Genomic DNA, 17912 nt, shown 5'->3' on the forward strand with positions numbered 1-17912 from the left:
AGTTCTCTACGTGCCACGGACGGGATCTTCAGCTGCATTCTTCAAATGCACCTAAACTCCCTGAGAGAGTATTCGGTTCGTGGCCAGATGGTAATTTAACTGGCCCTATAAAATACTTTGTAACGCTTTACTTCAGATGTGATACGTATAGAACCGTCTGTGCACAACACTTTTACAGTAATAGCAGATTATATAAATGTAACAGCAGCACAGATGTATATTATTAGCAGGTACTTTTTGAACATCCAATTGCACATTTATTCCACTCTTCTGGGAAGGTTTTCCACTAGATCTTGTGGAGATTTTAAGGATTTAAATCAGTCACAAGGGCACAAGTTGGTGAGGAGGTGAGAAGGTCTGGGGTGCCATCAGCATTCAAATTCATCCAGACGGTGTTCAATAGGGTTTGAGCTCTATAGCATGTGAAGCATATCGTCATGGAACTGGATTTATGGAGCTTTTCTAGTTCTAGTTTTGACCTGACGTATTTAATCATTTGTACATTTATAATAGTAAAAAACGGTAAATCAGTTAAAGTCTAAATAATGATGATTAAATCATGGACTGTGGGTTTGATCTGGGCTTGTATAGACAGTTATATATTCTTTATTTTATGTTTTTGATTTCTGAAACTATTTACACAATATAAAAAAAAAAAAAAAAAAGTTCTGACCATCAGATCTCCTTCATCATCTCATTTTTTCCTCCTGCTTTTGAAGCAGTTAAAACGTGTGCAGTAAAAGGGGAAGGGTTATACAATTTACACTAGAAATAGGAAGTGAAGGCCTTCTGGGAGACACTAAATTGAAACTAAGGCTGTTCCTGATGGACCACAGGATATGCCTGCAAAATTCAGCCATATCAAAATGGCAAAAAAGTCTGTCAGTGCCCAGTGATATTAACTGGATAGCTTATAATGTTCTGTGTCCCTGTGAGAGTACGTTAAAGGTTAAAGAGAGACTGCTGGTGAACCACATGGTTTTGATAAAACTTTTATTTTAGCTCATGACAGAATTTCCTGAAACAAAGTAAAACTATTTCACCTGGTCAAGACAAAAATCACCTGTAATTTAACAGTAAATCAGACACAAATCAGATATTTATTTTTACTCCTTCGCACGCTGCTCGACGCGATGCTCCTCAACCTCTTGGTGCTCATCAGAACATGGATTAGAATGGTTTTATATCCTTGCACAAATCTACGTCTCAAAGCAATTTGATCACAGAAGGTCTACAGAGAGTTTGTTTGACTTCCTGACTTGGATTTTGGCAGACACCCTAATTCAGAGCAACTTACATTTATCCCATTTGAACAAATGTGCACCTATGGGGTTAGGGGCCTTGCTCAGGGGCCCAAGAATAGCAGCTTGGAGTGGCTGGGATAACAACATAAACATACCGGCAAAAACGTACATTGAATTTAAGGAATGTAAAAAGGTCTAAAGCACATACAGTATGAATCTTGGTTTCTAAATAGACTACGGTGATTGTTCTCTTCTTAAATCTCCAATAATCTGCCTCATGAGTGGATCTGGATCTCCTGCTGCATCCATGTTGTAGATAAAGTGCTGTGTCATGTAAAGACAGATGCAGATGCACGTTGGGCGAAAGAAAGAAAGAAAGAAAGAAAGAAAGAAAGAAAGAAAGAAAGAAAGAAAGAAAGAAAGAAAGAAAGAAAGAAAGATCGAAAGCTGTGAAACTGAGCGTATAATCATTGCTTAATCAGTAGCTTGGAGTGTTTTAGACGTCTGGGGATCGTAGCTCACAGGAGTCATGTTTGTGATCTGTAATGAATATTGGAGTGGAGTCTGATGACATAGGGGTGACATACCGGGTTGGACTGGGAATTTGAGCAGGTTTAAATGTGATTTAAGTGTGTAACATTAGGAGCTTGATGGAACGTGTCAGGAACTGAGCAATTAGATGAACCAAACAGAAGCTAAACCTGATTTGACTTCAAAGAGTTCATCTCAGTCTTTCATCAGCTACATTTATATTTTTATGCATTTGCTCGATAGCATTATCCAGAAGGACTTACAGTATGGGGGTTTGGTGGTACTGCAATTCACAACCTTCTCTTAACCACTGATCTTCAGCACCAAAGTATCTTGGTTGAAATGAAGGCTTGTGGCCACACTGGATCTTCAGAGATAATGCTGAATACCTCTGCTCTAGATGAGAGCAGAGGTGAATGAGAGAGTCCAGAGATGTCTGATCTTCTCAGCATGCTAGTTCCGTGGTAACATCTGGTCTCAGACTTTGGCAGCTTTGAGCCTTGCAAGTTCATTCTATCCAGTGTCAGGGGCTGAGTTCTGAACTGAAGCACACACAAGACTATTCTGTTTTTTTTTTTATAGCTAGCAATTGCTCTCTGATTCCTCTGACGTCTGGAGTGTCATTTTAAAGTAATCATATGATTAAATGTTAGGGACTTTTGTTCTTGTTAGTAGATAGCAGTTAAGTTCTTTATCTGTGCACAGGTTAATAAACACCTGTTAGATAGATTTAGCTCATTACGCAACAAGACTGTGAGCTCGGAGTTTTCCCACAACGTCTTCTGTCATGGAGACAGGGAAGGGTGGATGCAAAAGTCAGGTACTTCATGCAAACTATAATTCCTACAGCACACTCAAAAACAATCGGCAATAAGACCGGGCGAAGCAAAAAATAATGTATCAACATCCAGGATCGGAATTGGAAATGAGCAGCTCAGTGATGTCACTAGAGAGACGTTGCGTTCACTTCGCACGATATTTGAGGAGGTGTTGATTTAAAAAGCTGTCACTATTGTTGTATAGTTCAACAAATATAAGTTAAAACAAAAGGTTTTGATATCCACGGGAAAAAAATGACATATGATATCAGAGCTTTACCTGTCTCCAGACACTAATCTATGCCATATGGGAACCCCATATTGAAAGCGCTGCTTCAGTGCATTCCTGAGAAGCCGTCTGTTAGTGTCATTGGACATCAGGCTGAAAGTGGCTGATTTACTGCTCAGTCCATTCTGTTGTGGAATTATTGATTGTGTAAAAGATTGTAACGGACGATAAAAGAGATAAAACAAATTCACAAGTGCTCCCCACACTTCAAAACGTTTAGTATCATCTACACAGATAAGAAAAAGACTTCACAGCAGGCGTAAACTACAGGGCCTGAAAGACCTGCTTTCAACAACTGCACAAGAACTTATGGAAAAACTCTGATACTTATAAACCAGTAACATCACATATATAACAGATCACTAATCTCAGTGATGCAAGACTGGGCTCCATTTCTGTCTTTTTATTTAAATCCCTTTTTAAAAAAATGAGAAAATCTAAACTGACCCCCTCCAAACTTCCCCAAACTCATCCAAACTACCCCAAATTACTCCAAACCACCCCAACCCAATCCAAACTACCCCAAACACATCTAAACCAACTAATAATTCCTCCAAACCCATCCAAACTACCCCAATCTTATCTAAACTACCTAAACCTCACCCAAACTACCCCAACCTCACCCAAGCTACCCTAAACTCATCTAAACAGACCCAAACTCATCTAAACAACCCCAAACTCATCTAAACAAACCCATAATTCCTCCAAACCCATCCAAATGACCCCAATCTTATCGAAACTACCTAAACCTTGCTCAAACTACCACAACCTCAACCAAACTACCCCAAACTTATCCAATCTAACCCAAACTACCCCAAACTCATCTAAACTACCCCAAACTCATCTAAACAAACCCAAACTACCCCAAACTCATCTAAACTACCCCAAACTCATCGAAACTACCCCAGAATTCCTCCATACTCATTTAAGCTAACCCAAACTCATCTAAACTACCACAACTAATTCAAACTCGCTCCAGATGCAAACAGAGAAAGTGAAACTCTGACCGAAGGAATTTTTTCACTTTACTGCGCAATGAAGGAGCAAAACTTCAAAAGAGAGAGTTAATATAAATATAAAAAGGTTGATGAGATGAGTTCGGATGGTACAGAGCGTCTGGGCCTCTGCACTTTTGTCACTGTTGGAAATACAGCTGCTTTCTTATAGGCCTTTTCAGCCCACTGACAGACACCATGACAGTTTCATATGAAGACAGAGGATTTTAAAATGAGCTCGACAGAAGTGACATACTTTCCCCACCTGTGTATTTTATTGCCCACTACTATATCCCTTATATATTTTTTGCACTCCACTAGTGCCCCCAAAGAACATTTTAATGGGATGGTCAGACAAGGCAGTAAAAACTGTTTGGGTGGCAAATTAATGATCGAGTGGCACGACAAGGAACCTGGAGCTGAACGAGAATGAACTCTAGTTCACGGAGATACAGAAGATACCTGGTCCAATTATAGTGTTAAAGAATTATATTCTAAAGAGATGAATAAAATGATAGATCACTTTATTCATCCCAGAGGGAATTTCATGTATTACAGCGGCACAGAGAGTAAAAAAGAAAAAGAGAGTAAAAAAGGAAAAGAGAGTAAAAAAGAAATTTACTAAAGCAATTCACATAATAGTTAAAAAATAACAAAAGAATAAGTATATAGAAATACAGTATATAAAGAATGATATAAGTATATAAAGAAGAAACAGATACAGTGAGGATGTGATGTGGAATTGCAGTATAGTGTTGATCTTTTAGACTTTTATTTGCATTGTGCTTTTTCCTTTGAAAACATTTTCCATTAGTACGTAAAGATCGCGACGAGGATTTTCTTGCTGAAGACGTGCAGAGAACTAGCATGACATTTTGATTGCTAGCGTATCCATAAACATTCATGGGAAATAGCAGCGAGACGGATCGATCTCAGGTGCTGCTGCTATAACAAAAATCCACTTCATCGAAATAAAAGAGTGGATTAAATGAGTTAATACTGAAAAAACAGAATATTAAAGACACTGTGAAATCTCTGTATCTCACACCCACTGAGTATAGCATCATTAACTTAGCATAAGCAGCTTTTCTATTGGTGTATGTGGAGCAGAAACTCATTCTATTTCAACCATTTACTACATTTCTATATATCTGTTTCTTAAATCATATTGAGATTAAAAGGCGAATGGCTTTAAAAATGCTATTTGACATCCATTTTTCTCCCCATGTTATTTTCAAGGCTTACAGAATTTTTGAACTAAAACTCACTTGTACTTTTCACAGCTTCATGCATTAGTGGATGTCAAAATATGACCACGTAAAGGGTTTTCCCAGGCCGACACACATGCACTGTATACAGAATAAAAAACTTTTCCCCCAAAAATTGAAAAAAATCTCTCTCTCTCTCTCTCTCTCTCTCTCTCTCTCTCTCTCTCTCTCTCTCTCACACTCTTTCTCTCCATCTCTCACTCTCTCTCTCTCTCTCTCTCTCTCTCTCTCTCTCTCTCTCTCTCTGTCTCTCTCTCTCTCTCTCTCTCTCTCTCTCTCTCTCTCTCTGTCTCTCTCTCTCTCAGATTCTATGCATTCCTCCGAGTTTGGTCATGCACTGAGTCGAGCTCTGACTTTCCCAAAGCTGATATTAATAACACAGTCCATTGTGATACAGTTATTTTCATGGAAGCCTAGAAGGAAGTCATGTGATTTTAATTAGTCCCTGGGGCTGGTGAGGTCTCCATTAACCACGTTGTTTTAACTCACACAGCCATCCATGAACTGGAAAAGCTGAGGAAGTAGCAATCGCTGGGGCTGGGTGGGTGTCTTTATTTGAAGCTATTTTGAGCACCTTTTGTTAATGGGGTCCAGCCTTAGAAAAAAAAAACTTCTCATATGGATTTTGTTTTTTGTTTTTTTAATAACAAACCTTTACATTAAAAGTTACAAATTGCTCATTCAAAGTAAAAGTGCAGAAATACAGGAAACTCACCGGTGATCATGCGTTTGTGGAAAATTTCATTCATATATTAATATTCCTGATACATATTTGTGCATCTGGATATCATAGAATAGCTGTGGATTTTCCAGCAGTTTAAGGGTCAATATGAGGCCATAGCATGGCCATAGTCATCCATTTAATCTCAAAAAGTGTCTCATTCATATAACTGAGCAGCTAAGGGGTTAGGGGGGCCTTGCTCAGGGGCCCAGGAGTGGGCTGGGATTTGAACTTTGAATGACTTTCGGATTTAAAGTCCAATGGCGTAACCAATAAGCTCTAACCCTCATTTACGTTTGCAGAATTTGGCAGATGCTCTTATCTGGAGCAACATACAACTGAGCAGTTGATGGTTGAGGGACCGGCAGTGGCATTTGAACTTGTGACCTTCTGATTCATAAATGAAATAATGTGAGAAAGAAAGAAAGACATTTGGAAACGATTAAATCCACATGCTACATACTCGATCAGACTCAATGATACTGAACGGAATACAGAATAATATATAGGAGGGTCGAATGTGTGAATCTGATCAGGATTTTCACTTTGAAAAATCACTCGAAGTCCCACAAATTTTACACGATCTCCAGCAGGGCCACATCTGCATGTTGCCCCCTAAAAAGCAACATAAATTTCCTCACATTTGCCTTATGAATGTCACTTCCATGTTGTGGCCCATGTTACACAAATACTCACCACACATGTCGATACTGCACATGCAGCAGGCTTTAGGTTTGGGCCTCAGTTTGACCATCACATTAAATGGACACACCCTGCTGCTGGGGCCGGATCAGGCCTGGGCAGAAGGAAAATAGAAGATCCATATTGAGGCCTGTGACATGCTGGCCTTCCCCTTATTCCCCAGTCGCTTAGAGCAGCCGGCCTGGACTGGAGTGCACATTAACTCAAACAGGTGCAAAAAAAAGAAGGCTTGTTTTTTCTTTATCAGCTCCTTCGGAAATCATAAAGCAAAAATATTGCTGGGAGACAGTTTTTCAGGCTGCCCTGTGAGCAAACTGAGAGGGGAAATGGATCAACGTGTGGCCACTGAGAACAGTAAATCAACAGGCAAAAGGAGAGCTGAATGTACTTTAGAGACCCCTGGGATCCAACCCAAGGCCAGGGCCTCTGTCAGTCATGGTCTAGTGTTAATGTCAAAGCCAGCTGGGTCTGGCGGTTTAAGGATGGGTGGAAATGATTGAGCTGTCTTTGTCAATTGCTGCAGCTCCAGTAGAGGCCATCATCTTATAACCGAGAGGCTTTGACTCACAGAGGATGGAAATAGAAAAGATAGACTTCACAAATGACTATTGCTAGATTTTGTTTTCAGCTGTACTGATTCTTTAGAAACAGGGCGGTCATGTGGACGTTCCATCAACAGTGTAATGGTCATTTTTTTATATTGTAGTTCTTCTGCCAATTCACATGCAGATGCATAAACGGAAACACCCTTATGGCATTTACTCTTCATGGAAATACTCTTCCATGTATTTGGATTCATTTACTTTAAAAAAAAAAAAAAAAGAAACAATCTTATTTTCATGCCAAAAATATTAGCATAAAATTAGCACACAACCCAGATGTGCGCACACACACACACACACACACAAACACACACACACACACACACACACACACACACACACACACACTAAACCCAAACAAACAATATTTCTAAGCATCTGTACAGCATTTATCCACCTGTATTATCTTCATATATCATAAAGAGTAACGTCATCCCTCTTCAAACCGGTTTCAATGCTCCAGGCCTCATCAACCCTCTCTGCATGATTTGTAGGTTTCTCATGATTAAAATTTTCCTCCAGATTGTCAGGATAAGTAACTACACCTCCACTCCAAACACTGGAGCTCCCAAAAGTTCACCACATCTTTTCACTCATGCTCATGTCAAACAGCAACTCAGTCTCCATCATTAGTCATGTTTGACACCACCGCTGAAGCTTGTTTATAGTTATATTTCATTGTAATATCTAGTGTTTAAAGAACCATATTCGAGGTGGTATCCAAAGGTTTGGAGATTAATAGCGTAACTGGTGCTGCTCTTTTCTGATTTCATCACGGACAGCGAGTTCGAACAAAGATCAAACGTGAAATCTTGCGTGAAACTGGGCAAATCCGACGTACGTCGTTCGAAGTGTTTCGAGCCGCAGATGCCCTTTAAGAGGGACATCACTAGAAGATGATGAGAGATCGGGAAGACTTTCGACGAGCTCCTGTGCTTTGACTTCACCCTCGTCCTGAAGATGGAGATCCAGCACAATGTTTTGACACCGTTTGTGAAGATCCGGCGATCTGCAGAAGGTGCTTGAGTTGAAAGAAGACTTTTAGGACAGGTTCTAGAAGAAACCTGGAAGAGCTGCATTACTGTGCTAACCACCAAGAATCAGACCTACCTAATATGATGTTCTCACACTGTTAACACCAAAAGCTCTGGTTGATTGAAGCGACATTGAAGCATCTACACGTTTCTATCACATGATAAATAGAAACTGTGGTGCTGACTGAACAGCTCAGCAGGAATGCAGTGTGTGGTGCAAAGACAATGAAGGTTACCGCCACTAGGCCTGATGGGTTTGTGGGAAACCGAGGGACATGAATGCTCCTGAACTGAAACTCATAACAGCTGATTGAGCGGCTCGGCAGCGACGTGTTCAACAGTACAAGAGCAGGAAGGATATGGACTCTCCTGCTGAGTTAATGGATAATGGATGTGAGGGAAATGAAGGAGGGCACACATATAATAACCCAGAGCGAGCTACTGAACAACATCTGATTTGATTTGATTTCTTTAGCGCTTTTCATAAAGCCAATTGTCTCAAAGCATCTTTTACAGAGTTATAGAAAAAAATTCACTTATAATTAAATGGATGTGTATTTATCCCCGATGAGCAAACCTGTTATGAGGAAGAAATCTTGAGAGGAACCAGAATCAGAAGGAAACCCATCTTTCTCTGGGTGACACCAAGAGTTTGATTATAAATCATTAAAACATTACACTGGAGAGAGAAATATCATGAAATATGTGTGATTATGAGTAATGTCTTTTCTACAGTCTTCTACAGTCAGTCGAAGTTGTGGATCCAGAAGCTCCTGAGCAACTAAGAAAATAGCTGAACATCTGAGCTTATTATAGATTCATCACCTTTGAATGTTGAACGATGGAGAAACAGCATATGTAGTATGGCTCACGATCTTCCCAGGGTCAGCATCTAATCTTTAAAGGTAAGAAATCTTTATGAGGTGGGACACGACTGGTGCTGGTTCCTCGGGATGGGTGGAGAAAGAGAAGGAGTGAAGAGGAATCTCCATTGCGTCTGTTACAGAACTACATCTTTAATCTACGCCTAAACTCAAGCTAAAAGCAACAAAATGCAATCTATTTGAACAAATCATAGCTTTAAAGGGCTCAGGTAAAGAATGATGTCTAAAAATTGCGTCATGAAGAGAAAATGACTGAACTGTTAATGTGGGAGAGGGGAGATGGTCCAGCGCTGAAAATTTGTTCAGGGTGAGAGGAAAGCTGAAGTAACTTGAGGGGTTGAGAACAATCTCTTGCCTCACTCTTGGGGTTGAAGTATTCTCCAGTGTTAATTCCAGATGCTCTTAGAGTATCTCCTGGAGATCCCATATCATAAATGCCTGTGGCTTTAAACCACACAAGCTCTGGCCAACTCCAGGTTCGATCAGGCACTTAATCCTGGACTACTACACATTCAGTCTGACATTGACAGGAACATCAGTGTCTGGATGCAAAAGGATCATCCAAAGTCTTCATTGACTCTTTTCTCATGGGTCTATAAACAACTGAAGACAATGAAACGTATATGAACATATTTTCCTTCTTATCAAGGTGGGACACAGGTCATGTGTTAAATATACGCTGATTATTCGTAACATTATGACGTTAGAACATTATGAACGGTGAAGTGAAGAACACTGATGATCTCTTCATCATGGCTCCTGTTAGTGGGTGGATTTATTTATTAGGCAGCAGGTGAACATTTTGTCCTCAAAGTTGATGTTAAAAGCAGAAAAAATGGGGTTAGGGTTAGTCGAATTTTGACGTCTAGACGTCTGGGTCAGAGCATCCCCAAAACTGCAGCTCTTGTGGGATGTTCCTGGTCTGTAGTGGTCAGAATCTATCAAAAGTGCTCCAAGGAAGGAACAGTGGTGAACCGGCGACAGGGTCGTGGACGAGGCTCATTGATTCACGTGGGGAGTGAAGGCAGGTCCTTGTGGTCCGATCCAACAGACGAGTTCCTGTAGCGCAAACTTCTGAAGAAGTTCATGCTGTTGATGATCAAGGGGTCACGTCTGTTTCAGCAGAAATGGAGACCAACACAATATTAGGCAGGGGGTCATAATGCTATGGCTAATTGGTGTAATATACAAAGAAAATTCTACTGAATTGAAATTTTCATGAGGACATCAGAAACTGGTTTTCTTTGAGCACCAACTGCAGTGCGTTTTATCTTTGGAATTGGATTTGGCATTGACCAGAAAATAAAGATGCTTAAATAAAAATGCTTTGTTTGTATTGTATTTGCTGCTGAAAAACAAAACAAAAATACAGACATTTTTGCTTGTTGAATATAATCCACTGACCTTCACTGTTCTAAGAAGGTTCCGTCTATTTGAGTTTACTTGGACTTTCTAGATCTTGTCTTGATTTCTATGGTCTGCATTAACTTCCATTTCAAAATGATTTCACACAGTGGAATCATCAAGTGAGCTGGAAGTGCAATCTTTTTATAGTCTTCCTCTTATGTGCAGGCATTAATTAGCTCTTTTTCACATCCTCACTCAGAGGCTTAGAGGTGCACATGGGTGTTTCTATTCCTAACAATTCTTGAACAGTATAATAAACCCTTTCGGGTGAAATCAAGGATCTAGAATAAATACTGTTATTCATACCATAAATTTTCTTTTCTTATTGCATGCATTAAAAATGATTACAGTACAAAAATATCTGTGTGTCAACAAGTGCAGGAAAATATTACTCATTTTATAATTTGATAATTATTGGATGCATATTACGTTTATTTCATTAATTTTTATTGATTTTTTTACTTTAAAAATGCAGTGGTTTTGGATACCACTGTATTACAGTTTTTCTCAATTGCTAAAACACTAAACTCTATTGTCTGAACCAAATGCTCAGTTGCCTGAACCCACTGATTGAATCAATCACTCTTTTGGCAAAACCATAAGCACTTTTCACCTGTTTAGACACAACTTGCCAACACATTTTCATTGTGATGCACCCGTGCTGCATAATGGTGAGCACAGGTGACAAATGTCAAACACAAGTGTCACCACTTGAACACAACAACTCAAAATGGATCACACTTGTGGCTAATGATGTGAGGGAACATATACAGTAAGCCAGTTCAGAGAGCACTGGTTTGTGAGACCCTACAATGGATAGAAATCTGAGAGGAAGAGTTCGTGTGAGAGGAGGTCGAGGTGGTCAGTGAAGACAAAGAACAGTAATATCTGATGAAATCAGAGCTACTGTGATTGACCATGTTCTTGTCCATGGTATGAGCATGAGGGAGGCTGGACAAAGGGTACAACCAAACATCAGTAGACTCACTGTGTCCACCATAATCCGAAGATTTTGAGAAGAGAACAGGTAATTACCTTTTTTGACATTATAGTACAGTGTGTAAATGTTGACAGCAATTACTGTATGACAGACTACATACTGTACCAGAGTATACTGTAAGTAAATATATGTTTCAGAACATCACTGTACCAATGTACTGTAGTATTGTCATGGAGGGTTGGTCTAACTGTTTGTTTGTAGGCCTAGTATTCCATGTATATTTTTTGTAACTCCATGTTCTCTTTTTGTAGAATTGAAAGACTGCCACATGGGGGTGGGAGGACAGGTATGTTCTCCCCCCACCAAAAGATATGGTCCGTGAGAACAATGCCATTAAACTGAGTGAAATTCAGCAGAAGATCATTGAGGACCATGTACATTTCGAGGGTATCATCAGTGTCAGCCTCTCTACTGTTGATCGTGTCCTCAAGCGCAACAGCCTGCACATGAAACAGCTATACAGAGTGCCCTTTGATCGCAACTCAGACAGAGTCAGAGAGCAAAGATTCCAGTATGTACAGGTTGGCAAATATCCAGACACATTCGATGTTGATTACTCTAAGTAGTGATTTACTGTAGTGGCCTAAATCACTTTTTCCGTATCACTTACAAAACTATATCTATTTCTTTTTGTGCAAAATGCACAGGTTTTTTTTTGTTTTGCAAAATGCATTTAGCCTACAGTGAACAATAAACATTTATTTCTCCAGCTTCATGTCCTGAGCATTGTGTTTTCTATTTTTCTACGTAGTGTTTAGTGACTGTTCCGTAGTGATTTTCATTTTGATTGACTCGGGGCACGATTTGACAACATAGTTCAGTTTTGAGTTTAGATTCAACTGTTTTGAGGTGAAAGTTTGGTTTTGCAAGAAGAGTCTGAGGTTTTGTGAATGTAGTTTGAGAATTGTGTTTTGTGTTCACAGTTTAGGGAAAAAGAGAGCAGCTTTCAAGAAATGTGTCTTAGCAATCGAGAAAAACTGTAATAATCTGACTCCAAAGAAGGATTTGAGTTCTCCGTAGATATTCCGAAGCTTATGCCAGGTTGTCTAGGAAGATCTTTATTTGGCTTCCTGTTCCATCCCATTTTCGGAGACTACGTGGTCACAACTTTAAATCCTCGTGATCCTCAGGGGTGTCGTCAAGATCATCAAGAAAGAAAGAAAAACAGATTCAAACCTTACAGATTCGTACTGTACCTCCCATGAATTTTTCCATGAATTGCTTGGTGCATTTGTGACCTCTTGTGGCATCCAATTAAATTCCCCAAAGCCCAGGGGAGAAACTAAAGCTGTTTAGCTGCTTCTCTTGCATTTTCATTTCTTCCTGGTAAAAGTCTGATTTATAATTATGACTTAGAACCATTTGGATCCATTAAACACAGAGACAAATTTGTTACCATCTTCATTATCTGGAAGCAAGTTTTCATCTTTAACATTCTGCCCTGTTTCATTTTTAGGCCTTTTTCTACACGACTCTTCTCGATACATCAGGAATGGAGTTTTAGTTATTCGGCTCTTAAACCGTACAGAAAATGGAGACTCGTTAAGATCCAATGAAATCATATTTGGATTATTCACCAGAGCATTACAAGAGGCTGAAAATATGAAACACGCAGTGGACAAAACCATTTTAAGGACGAGTGTGACCTCCAGCGCCTTCTATTTAATAGGATGGGAAGTACACTTGATGGAAATATTCGACTTGGTGGTCAGTTGGTACAAAAAAAAGGACTGACATTCCTTCTGTTCAATTATGACAGCATCTGTATCTGTATATCAGGATCTGGGAACTAGTAACCAATCCATATGTTCTTCACAGCTGAAGATATTTCTAGATCTTTAATCGAGGCCATAATCAGAATTTTGGGGTTCAGTCCATCCCAAAGACTAACATTGTCATTTTGCATGGACTGTAACTCTCTATATTATTGGTCAACATGAGCCTAATGGGTCCTTTAGTGTTTCCTCATAATGTCTGTGATTAGCTTGAAGATCAGACCAAAAAAAAATAAACCTATCCACATGTTTCATCCCGTCTTGTTTAATCTCCTTCTTGAGCTCCTTTGTGCTGAGCTGCAGTGTTAAATATAAACGTTCTCTTTCTTTTCTTGATTTGTTTTGTTTGTAATGGATTTTCTTACAGCTTCTGCAGGCATTTTGAACTCTCCTGAAGCTCTCTGATCCTTTTCATGAAGAAATCTGGGGGGCAGTCATTTAGTTTTGCTTCCAACTGAAAACCAAGAACGAGTGTTTGAGTCCAATATTTATGGGTGAATTACTTCAACAGCTGCTGCTTTGGACAATATTGTTTTACACCTTCTATTTTGATTGCAGAACAAAAAAGGAACTTGTATTATACACGTTTTTCTCGATGACAATCCGTACAAAAAGACCAGATTTTAAAAGGTTTTAGTCATTAGCGCCGGTTTGTTTCATATTATTAAGTGTCTTAATGTAAAAAAAAAAAAGTCTTAGGGTTTAGATTTTTGAGTCATTCTGCATAAGTGTGATTTATTAAACGATGAACACATTTGTGGTTTGTTTTCGAGTGTCGCAACTCTTATGATATGATAGCCTTCACATATAACGGGCTGCTGATGATGTTGCAAGGTATTTCTTTACAAGAACTGAAACCCCTCATTTTAGTTTAGGCAGCTGGCTGGGTCTGAGTTTCTCACTGTGTCAAAACGGTTGTTACTTCCTTAAATTTGGTACAGACTCGCAAGTGTGGGTTCCTCTTGAAAACAACCACTATTACAGCGATCAGATCTGCGTGGATAAGTGTGTGTATGAGTGTAGGACACGTTATAAAAGCGCTGGACTCAAATAAGTTTAAATGCATTAGAACTGAGATCACCAACTCCAGAGTGATTGTTCCATCTGAATTAGAAATACCATGGATAAAAAAACTTCCTTCATCTGGAAATGATGTATTGTCATGACTTCCTGTTTTGTACCTTGATGCCTACATGCATGCAAATTTCAAGTAATATTTGGAAATAAAAGCATTATACATATATTTATACACACACACACACACACACACACACACACACACACACACACACACACACACACACACACACACACTTAAGCATCTGCACTATAAAAAATAAGGCAGTAATGTGTCAGTTCTTATACAAATAGGAAATGATTGTATTCCGACTGTAATAAATTTGGCTGCAGAACCGCCCTTTATACCACTTTATACCAACACACATACATACAGTAATATTAGCGATATTTAACGTTTATATATTTGTAATAACAGGACACATAAAAGGAAGATATGTTCACTAAATGCTTTATAAATCAGCAGTTTTGTGCACTAAAACTTTGGTAATCATTTCAGCAGATGGCCAGTGACATATTTTATCAACAGTCCTGCCAAGAAAGTAACATAATCTCACATCCCGTAGGCAAAATTATCATTTATGAGCGTTTTACCTCGGATTTTAAACGCATTAATGCTACCAGAATGAAAACAAGGAGAAAAACAGAAAAACAGGACACACACTGTCTTCCTTTTAGATCGAGTATATTTTTATCATTATTATTACTATTATTATTATTATTATTATTATTATTATTATTATTATTATTATTATCATCATCACTTCTACTACTTTTACTACAAGATATGCCGATGTTGGAATCTAATAAAGATATGTTTATGATGCCGATTAGAGAAATCCTTATATATAAAATTCTTATATATATTCTAGCTATAAGTTTAATTATGCTTTTTTCTTTTAATTAGAAACTAATCCTTCACCTCCTATGGATATGTACTTCGAGCTCTAAACTGTAAAGTGAAGAGGAAAATGTTCTGTAATAGAGAGAAGAGATTTAGTTATGTCTCTGTGAATTAATGTGTATATACCGTTGCACCCTGTGAAAGGATCTGAAAGCCCTTTATCACCTTCCTGGACTACTGAGGAAAAATAATGCCCCCTCTGTTATTCTCATTATGACCATGGTAAGTGAGGCAAAGGGGATATCCTGTTGGAGAGACCAACACATTTATCGTCCTCGTGGTGGTTTGGGGTGACTCAAGATTTACAAAATGTTCCACTGGCTTCCACTTACCTCTTTACAATATTCCAAATATAGAGTAATGGGCCTTAGATCCTCTGTTAGTTCTGAAAACACAGAGCTCTAAAAAGAGTGCCAACTGGAAAAATGGAGGGCCAAGCCCCAGAGAAGCCCCCTTTGGGAATGTTCTCATCACTCCAGAAAAGTGGAATTTATATTTTTATTGATGTGAGGTTGACTTATGAAGTCACATGCTCGAAGGCCCACTTCTGCACAAATGTCTGTCATTACAATAAATAAATGTTTATAGATATTACTCTCTAAAGAGAACAGTAAGAGTCGTAAAGATCCAAGCTGGCCAACACCAGGAAGTCAGAAAAGTCGTTTTTTTTTTCTCTCCACCCCTTTATACATTAATATTCGTCAGGAAAACACCACGTATTTGGACATTATTTCAGCAGCATCATATCATTCTGGACGTTATGTTGAGAATAAAATAATATTATAAGCGAATATTAAAGCCATATGACACCAGATTCAATAAAAATCAATTCATGGGAAAAACAGAGTCAAATACACACAAACAATGCCTACTGATGATGATGATGATGAAGATGATGATGATGATGATGATGACCAAAGCTGAATATTTAATATATCACCAGCCTTAAAAACAAGCTAAAAAAAAAAAAAGAAGAAGAGCATTTCTCTTACTGACTTCTGAGTTTAATTTCATGGGAAGTACCCTGCTGGTTTTCATATGGTGTTTATTTTTAGCTTCTGTGCTTCTCTCAGTTTCAGAATCAGCTATTTCAGGTGAGTTGCCAGTTCATTCACACAACTGGCACGGCCATAAATCTGATGCACCGGTTTATAAAATCTTTTTCTTCATCGTTAATAGAATAATGTAGCCTACAAAGCAATTCAATTTGGTGTCTGTGTGTATTAGTGTGTAGATTGACTCTTCACTGCACAAATAAAACCATGTGGTGGAAATGCTACGTGTCCCAATACTTTTGGTAAAGTCGTGTACATTGACTACCTGTGCTCGTTTGTCATCCTGCTCCATTCGTCTCTCTCTGCGCTGGATCGTTTTTTTTTTCCCAACCAAAAATGGTAGCAGTTGATACGAGATGATGAGGTCGATCATAAACCATCTCTACTCCGATCCGAATGTCAGCGGTCGGTTAGATTTACTCGTTTATGTCAGAAATTCAATGTGACTCAATGTATAAGTACTTAAGGAGTATCAGAAATCCTGTAATGCCTGTTTGACCTAACAGATAGCAGGTCCTTAGTAGCAGAAAGTAGACACGGAAAGACGCATCATACATAATACGCTTGACGTGTGTTAAGTCTGTCTGGTCACTGGAGTGAATCTCAGTAAGAGTAAAATCTAGGTGATGTTCACTCCTCTAATTACAGCCCTTCACACTGCAGCAAAGGTCCAGACTGAAGTACTTAAGCAAATAAAGCCAAGTAAAGCCCCACTCAGCCCTCGAGATGAGCAGCAGATGGTCTGGGGAATTTATAAACAAAAGAGATACACATCTATTATATCAAAACCATTTTACATTTTATTTGGACCTCTGGTATCTCTCATCGCTTCAACATGACAGTAATTATAGCCATCAAGGTGTTCCCTTGGAAACCTCAGCCAAGAACTTTTGCGAAACTGCTTAATCTCAGAGCAACACCACTGACATCATTGGGTAGTTTTCCTTTTTTTTTTTTTTTAAGTGGTTGAAGAATGTAATGGCTGTAATGGCAGATGGACCAGATTTACTGTATATAGACATCTGCCACACTGATTAACCCATAAATCAACTTAACCACTGCTCAGAGAGCTTTCATGCAAATAAGAAAAAATATTGCCTAGATTAGGGCATGCACAATGCCGAACGTCTGTAAAGTGTCACATATGCTCTCATTCGAACTCCGTCTTCGTCCTATCTATATGGGAATTCTATTTTCAATGCAGCGTCTGGACAGTAAATGTCACTGCAGCTAAACAGGAAAGAAGCTCAAACTCTGATTTATGTACTGAAAATGTAGTGCTGAATTTCTGACCTGCAGGTTTTATGACATCACAAAAAAAAAAGAAGCTACAATTACAATATTATTTAATATAAAACGCTCCGAACGTAGAGCTTTAATTCTTCAACGTCCTGAGAATGGTGTCATTATTTTCCTTCTGATTGTAAAACTAATTATTGGAACCGAAGATGAATAAAATCCACAGATTGGACCAGGCAGATTATTATGCGTTATAATCATCATTTTTCCAGCATATAAAATACGCTTTATTAATTGTCTTGACTCAAATATTCATTCAAAGAGAAGATTAATACACTGTAATCGTATACATGTAAGGCATGAGGGA

General features: G+C 38.7%; 1 long non-coding RNA gene across 1 annotated transcript; it reads right to left on the reverse strand.

Moving 5' to 3' along the window:
- Positions 1-10938: 10938 nt before the first annotated feature.
- LOC310722842 lies at positions 10939-17624 on the reverse strand. The gene is made up of 3 exons (XR_014532515.1): positions 12855-17624; positions 12474-12814; positions 10939-10985 (listed from the first exon to the last, which is right to left on the reverse strand). It is a non-coding gene; the product is annotated as an uncharacterized lncRNA (long non-coding RNA).
- Positions 17625-17912: the final 288 nt, after the last annotated feature.

Source organism: Silurus aristotelis (genome assembly GCF_946808225.1).
Source record: "Silurus aristotelis genome assembly, chromosome: 29".
Lineage (NCBI taxonomy): Eukaryota > Metazoa > Chordata > Actinopteri > Siluriformes > Siluridae > Silurus > Silurus aristotelis.